Here is a 7920-nt window from a genome sequence, read left to right as displayed (position 1 = left end):
CGAATGACGATTCACTAATTTCCACCATGAAAAACGAAAAAGAAATTTAAGTTTTAAATCTATGAAAACTCCTAGATCCTTTGAGATTCATTGAACTTTTCAATGGCATGTTTAAATCTCGATATGCCCCTCTAGTTTGTGACTGGGATGCCGAGGATCACAAAGCGGGTGTGAATAACCATGCAAACTTACATGGCGCCCTCACATGTTACAGTCACGTATTCGATGTGCCAGTAAACCACACACGCTCCACCGAACTATGACAAACATTGAGTCACCCTTTGCTACCTTTGCTTAGAACCATTTAGTGTGCCGGTAAACCACACACGCTCCACTAACATCTTCGCAAGGGCACAAAGTGTAATTTCATGGAATTGCATCAATTCACTTTGCCTAAGTAACTAAGATTGGGAATTTGTAAAACATTTAGTTACTTTTGTACTTCATTATACGTATAATGGAAGGTTTTTTCCTATCCTACCCGTTCGGCTAACGACCCTCCAGTAGTCAAGAGTGCGGTGGGTAAGAGTGGATACCCATTCAATCGCCATTTTATAGGCAATTTCCTTAAACACCCCTTATAGACTGGCTTCGTGAATGAGGCCTACTAACGGTAAGACTGAATTTTACTCACACACATATATATATATATATATATATATATATATATATATATATATATAATGTTAGACTTTTAATGTTATATATAGTATAGGGTGTATTTTACACTTTTTAAAATACTAGGAGGTCAAATTTAACAATTATACTTTTAATTCAATTAAATTGTAAACCAAAACTTTATGGATTTATTAAACCTCTTTTAATTATACACCTTAATTAATTAATAAAACTATAAGGGTGTGATTTGAACTTTTCAAAACAATACTAGGGTTTTAGAATTTAACATTCCTAAATTAAACCTTTAATCAACTTTTAAATTCCAAAACTTGAGGGCAAGTTTTGAAACATTTCAAAACATCTAGGTTTAGAATTTAAATATACATTAAAATTAAACTTTTAATCAAAATTTAAATTCCAAAACTTGTGGGCAAGTTTTGAAACCTTTTTCAAAACATTAGGGTTTCAACAATTTAAATTTCAAAACTAAACTTTTGAGTTCAAATTTAAACTATAAAACCTAAAGGGGAAAAATTGAAACTTTTCATAACCCAAGGATCAAATAACAAATAATATAAATTAAACAATTAATTTCATTATTATCTATATTTGACCTAATTTCAATTTCTTGCAAAATAAGTTACCCAATTAATACAAATAATCCAATCTTTATCATATAAGGAAGTTATTATCTAATAAATTGCTAATTATCTTGTGTTTTGGCAAGGATTTTCTTTAAGAAACAATAAAAATCGTATTTTATAGGTTTAAAACGAATATGGTAATTATCCTTAAACAAAACAGCAACAAAATCCGAAATTTCCTCTGTCTGAAGCTTCGACTCGCCGAGTCACACTTTGGAACTCGCCGAGTAGGGCTGACTCGCCGAGTCCAAGTAGTGACTCGCCGAGTCAGGTCGAACAGTAAGCCTGAATACGATTTTCAGCTACATAATGCATCAATACAATAGAAACCAATCAAGGCTCTGATACCACTGATGGGTTTTAGCTATAAGAACATCCTATGTGCTCATACAAACCCTAATGCTTGGATCTAGGTTTCTCTATTGTACATTCAATTCATCCAAGACTATAAACCCTAGATCTAGCATAAGATAATGTAACGCCCGCAGATCCGGGCTAGTCAATTTAGAGGCAATAGGGGTCGAAAACGACTTTTCGACAAAAAAGATTATTTAGAATAAATAATCTTAACCAAGTTGTAGAAGATGTCACAGGGTTTCCGTACATATAAAGAACGCCGAAATCCGAGTTATAACGAAGAAGTTATGACCCGTCGAACTTTCGCGTCGGAACCGGCACGGCGCCGGGAAGCGTAAATAGTAAATTTATGATAGAGCGAGATTTAGATTTAGCGCTCTAAACGAAAGTCGTAGAATATGTTAAACTAAGAACTTCGATAAAAAGAACGCCCAAATCTGACTTCGTATGAAGAAGTTACAATTTTTTGAAGTTTCGGATTAGCAGTGTATAGTCCGAAATTCGAATATTAGATCGAGCGATTTTTAGTTGACACAACCTAAATGAGAATTGAAGATCTCATTATTAGTAGTGTAACAATAAAAAGACAGACGAAAATGGACATCGGATGAAGAAGTTATGAGATTATAACGGACCAATCCTGTCCCGGCCTGTTAAAAATATAACTTTAAAAATAAATTCAAAATTAGCCGAAGGAGTCTAAACGAAAGTTGTAGAGTGCGTCTCCACCTACGCATGGATATAAAGAACGTCAAAAACGGAGTTCGTATGAACGAGTTACAAATTATAATAGCATATTTACGTATTAAAATAAAGTATAAATCATATATACATACACATATATATACATATGTATATATCATTAGAAAGGTATCGACGATGCGGTCATTATAAGACTAATGTTGAGTTCTTTCGACATTAGTTTAGTACAAATATCTTTAAATCTATTTAAAATAGTATTATAAAGGGGTGTTTAGTTGTTTATATAACTATAAGGTCATTAAGTAATTATGGGGGGTAGTTTTTGTAAATTCAATTACTATAAATAAGAGGCTTGGGCTCTCATATTTCTTGCACCATTCTCTTGATTCAAGAGTGTTTCTCTCCTTATCCCCCGAACATTTCGGTCCCTCGTGATTCGACTTCTCTTTTTGTAGTTTTAGTATAGTAAGGTGAGCGCTGAAGCGCTGCACGAATCTTTCTTAGAAAGATTCAGCGACGAAGTTCTGCCCCTACAGAGCCCGACTCCTAGCTAAAATCCCCTTGTAAGTAAGTTATGCTTACCCTATTTTAAATATAGTTTATATTTAAAATTAGTATTGTTATTATAAATTTATAATAAATATTTGAGCTATTATTATGACTTATATAAGTGTCGTTATAATATCTTTTTAACTACTCGCGGTACGGGGAATCTGGTTTAAAGGGCCGCATAGGGTTGTTGGATTTCAGAAGTGCTATATGCCAAAATGGTCCTGCCCTCCGGTGTTTTATGTCTGGCCCCTGTCTGTACATAGTGGTTGGAAAGTATTGTTTAAACGCTTATATAATAATAATAATAATAATAAGACTAATAATTAGTCACGGTAAATATTAGACTAAAATCTAGTGGTAATAATACTAGGTTTCGTCGAAGGAAATTATTTTAAAGTAAACGAAGCGCTGTCCGAGTACCGAGTCACCACCTTCTCAAGTGACTGCATAGTTACTTTCATCTTACACATAGATATGAAGTATTTTATATAAACTACGTGCTATGTGTGCACATTATCTGAATACTTGCTGTCTATGCTGGTTGAACGTTTTATACATGTTTTAAAGGACTTAAACTGTATACGTATTTTATATATACAAAAATGTTGGGTATGAGATGGGTAGATGAATGATGAGAGATAGAAGATGACGTGAGTATACATTGGCAGCTACAGACTTAGTGCCTATGGGACAAACACCGGTAGCTATGGACTTAGTACCTTTTAGACGTTGGTAGCTATGGATTTAGTACCTGTAGGAATTGGTAGCTATGGACTTAGTACCTGTTGAACATTGGTAGGTATGGACTTAGTACCTATTAGATAAAGACTGGTAGCTATGGATTTAGTACCCGATGAATAGACTATAGCAGCTATGGAATTAGTGCTTATGAACGAACATTGGCAGCTATGGATTTAGTGCCAGTCCCATAACCCTGGAAGTAAGGGACTTCGGAATAAACGAACGCAGGATAGATGACTCTTAGGTTAAATCCTTAAAGAGTAAAGAAGATAATGGGGATAGGTAATTGGGTTGATTGTTTGATTGAACATAATAATTATATTATTGTGGGTTGAAAACCCTATGTACTCACCAGGTTTCTCAACCCGACCCACTCAGTTTATGTATATCACAGGTGACGAAGTGAAGTGACATTACACTGAGAGATTTAAAAGAGATGTAGATCACTAGTGTAAATCATTGTAAGTCTGTTTATGCTTATGTTTCGGTATTAACGATGACATCCCAAACATTTTAAAATGAAATAAATACGTTTCTTCGAAAATGTTTTAATAACGTATTTACCATGTTTTTCTGGGAACAAATTCCGCAACCTTTTTATAAAATGAAGTACTCTGATTTTTATAAAGCATAAACAAAATCGGTCTTTTCTGGCCGTGATTTTGGGGATGTCACAGATAATCAATATAACATATAATTAGGGTTTAGATCATACCTTGATTGTTATGTAGCAATAACAATCTCAAATCCTTCTTGTATTGACTTTAGAAAGCTTAGAGTCACAAATGTCACTCCTCTAATGGTTCACAAACACCAAGAGCAAAAGGATGAAGATGAGAAGAGAAGGAGGCTGCCTAAAACGTGTGGAAACCCTAGAGAACAAGTTCACCACGTTTTTGGGGCATAAGGGTTCTATATATAGTGAGGCCATTAGGGTTATCTAACAAGGAAACCCTAATTTGGATGCTTAAGCCCTAAGCAACCCCTGGACTCCTTTCCTTAAAGGCATTGGACGATTTCTAATAGGTTTCCCCATAGAATTCGTGCAACCTTATAATATAAGGCAATCCATGGCCCAATTGCAATTATCTTATAATTACAATTCCAGTCCCTTAAGTTTAATTAATCTCTTTTAGTCACAAATTTAATTCTTATTAATTCTTGACTAATATTAATTAAACAATATGATTTCTCCTTTATTATATTATTCTCATAATATATTAATAAATCATATTTAATCCTTTCTCTCCATAATTCATCCTATCAAGTTGCTTTGGTGAAGGCAACCCAAAAGGACCATGCACCATCGGGTCAAGTACATACCAAAATAGTTATGGACTTAGACACTAATCCAACACATAATTCATCCTATCAAGTTGCTTTGGTGAAGGCAACCCAAAAGTACCATGCATCATCGGCTCAAGTACATACCAAAAATAGTTATGGACTTAGACACTAATCCAACAGAACTTTGTGATGTGTGTAAAACGTACTAGTTTTAATCCTATTACCTCAAACACAAATTAAACACATGAAAGGTAGTGAACCTATTGATTAATAGTAAAGTTTAAGCAAGTAGGGTATCGAACACAGGGAACGGTAACAATGAAATTAAGTACTAGTATTACCTAATCAAAAACAATTAATAAAAGAGGGGGTTTCTCTAGTTTTGCAAGACTAGAAACTTAATCAATCAATTAACTTTCAAACAAAGACAATTAACAACTAAGAAGAACAAAAAAGGACAACTAGATTCAATGATAAAAGAGTCTTCTGCTTAGATTCGATTCACTTATTCCTATGGTTGATTTCGTGGCAGGTGTAATGAATTAATATGTCAATGGTTACGGATTCCTAATGTGATTGGGTTCATGTTCATTATTACCAATCCTTTAGTAGACAAGTTAATTCAAACAGTGATCAAGTGATTAAATTAACAAGTTTCCTAGTGTTCAGTTCGTATCAAGTAAGACTTATAATAATAATTAATCAAATTGGTTTAATTCAATCAATTCATGTATGGTTGTTCATCACACATGCTCACACATTGATTTACATATTTTATAGTTAACCCTAGTTTCATATTCACTATTCCTAGGCATACAATCTTATATTCATAAAACTATATGAATCAAGTAATCAAGAAGATATTCATGCAACTCAATCACTTATTTGTTAACTAAAAACATTTATTATCAATACATAAGGATCTTTAATAAGCTTAACAAGATGAATAACCAAATTAATATCAATTCAACCACTCAATCAAACCATGTTCATAAGATTATCTCATCCAAACAGAAGTAAAAAGCTTTTAGCTCATATCTACAGCAAGTAATAACCTAAAATCAAAATCTAATGATTCAAACATGGTTCAAAACAAAGATTAAGAAAAGAAGAATGATTATTTGCCTTTGATTCTCTTCTAAATTGTCTCTTATGTTGCAATCTCGAAAATAGCAGCTCCAAGAACCCTTCTGGTCTTCAAAAGTCGCAGTTAGCCTCCACAAAAAGTTAGGGTTCAAATGAGAAGAGTTTCTATATATAAATTCTAAAGACAGCGTCAACTCAACGAGTTTTCACCAAAAACTCGTCGAGTTTTTTCGATAATCCGCGTATACAGCGTGTACGGCAAGGCATCTTCGAATCTGGAACATTCTAACCAACTCATCGAGTTTGTGATAAAAACTCGTCGAGTTTCTTTCGGAATCAACATTTTCTCAAAACACGAAAGTCGTCCAAAATTGTGTCTAGTTTTCATAACATTTTGAATCTCGTCAATCGGAGTTACGGTTCATGAGATATGGCCAAAACACTGATGAGGGGTCAAGCTGTCCATCAACATCCTTCTTTCTTCAAAATCCAAGATCCAAGCTTCCAATCACTCAATCCTCTTCCTTTCTCACCCGAGCATGTCTTTTATTGCTAAAATTGAAATATTAAGCTAATTAAGTATCTTTTATTCATAAAATGATATAAAATCAACAATAATTAATAAGATAATGAATGATTTCTATGACTAAATAAGCCCATATCACTTGGGTAGATAGTTGATGTGTGATAAACAGATGAGAGGCATCGATGTTGTTTTTGATTAAGTCATCTAGCGGAGTTTAGATGACGACCACAGACTTTTGTAGATAGTCCTGTGGGACGCTAGCAGGCTCGCCACCTGTAGGTTTTAACGAACTTGGGTGTTCATTCACTGTACTCCATCCCCCGAATGCATGTGTTGTCGCCCCGATGAAATATTCTTAGACTAGGTCCCTTGTGTTAGTTGTTTTAGGGACATAAAGTGAGAATAACGGGAATGGGTAATTGGGTTATTGTTGGTTAATGAAAATAAATTTAATTACTTATTGTGGGTTGAAAACCCTATATGCTCACCAGGCTCCCAAACTTGACCCACTCAGTTTTCTTTGTATTAAAGGTAGTGGCGCCAGAGCATAAGTTGGATGACTTGTCAAGTTATTTTTGGATTATAGATCTATTGTTTTAAATAACTGTTGTAAGGTCTGTATTGAAATGTTTATGCTTTTGGTCTGTTTATCGGAACATGACATCACGAGTATTGTAATATAATGAAAAATACATTTCTTTAAGAAATGCTTTGGTAAATCTTATTTTTATAATATTTTGTTTTGGGAACAAATTCCGCAACTCTTTTAATCAAAGGATTACTTTGAAATCATTTTAAAATCATAAATTAAACCGGTATTTTATGACCGTGATTTTGGGGATGTCACAGTTGGTATCAGAGCATTAGTTTAAGCGAACTAGGAATTTGTAGGATTTTAGACTTAAACTTAGAATACTAAGTGAAATAGTGAGATGTGTGTATGTTATATTTTAGACACGAGCACTAGTTTATTTTAGGAAAATTACCTAAAATGTTTTTATGTGCTAAATATTATATGTTTGCCATATATGATATTATTTGTTCGGATCTATGGTCTGTTGCCGACCGAATCAGGAAACCTTATGTGTTTAGGATTCTAAGCGTACGTCTGTGAATTTAGAACTAACATGTAAACATTTCGGAGTGATAAGGATGATTTGAATATCTAATGTGAATGAGGATCTAAAATTCACCTTATTCGGTGTATAGATAAAAAATGGTGAGAACGAGGAGTGGAGTTGGAAATGCTGATGAAAACAGGAATCAACCACCAGTGATTGAGCAAATACCTATTGTAGCAGCAATACCTAAGCCAATGACAATGGATGGTGTACAAATGATGATTCAAACAATGTTGGATCATAAGATGGAGGATACTAGGCGGTTGCTTCAACAGAATCATGAAGA

General features: G+C 33.9%; 1 long non-coding RNA gene across 1 annotated transcript; it reads left to right on the top strand.

Annotated features, from left to right (window-relative positions):
* Positions 1-2740: 2740 nt before the first annotated feature.
* LOC128133900 (uncharacterized) lies at positions 2741-4182 on the top strand. Its single transcript, XR_008232203.1, has 3 exons — positions 2741-2884; positions 3244-3312; positions 4009-4182. It is a non-coding gene; the product is annotated as an uncharacterized LOC128133900 (long non-coding RNA).
* The last annotated feature ends 3738 nt before the right edge of the window (positions 4183-7920 follow it).

The sequence above is a fragment of the Lactuca sativa genome, chromosome 4 (genome assembly GCF_002870075.4).
Source record: "Lactuca sativa cultivar Salinas chromosome 4, Lsat_Salinas_v11, whole genome shotgun sequence".
Classification (NCBI taxonomy): Eukaryota; Viridiplantae; Streptophyta; class Magnoliopsida; order Asterales; family Asteraceae; genus Lactuca; species Lactuca sativa.
The sequence above is the reverse complement of the archived record's forward strand: the minus strand, read 5'-3'. Positions and strand labels throughout refer to the sequence as shown.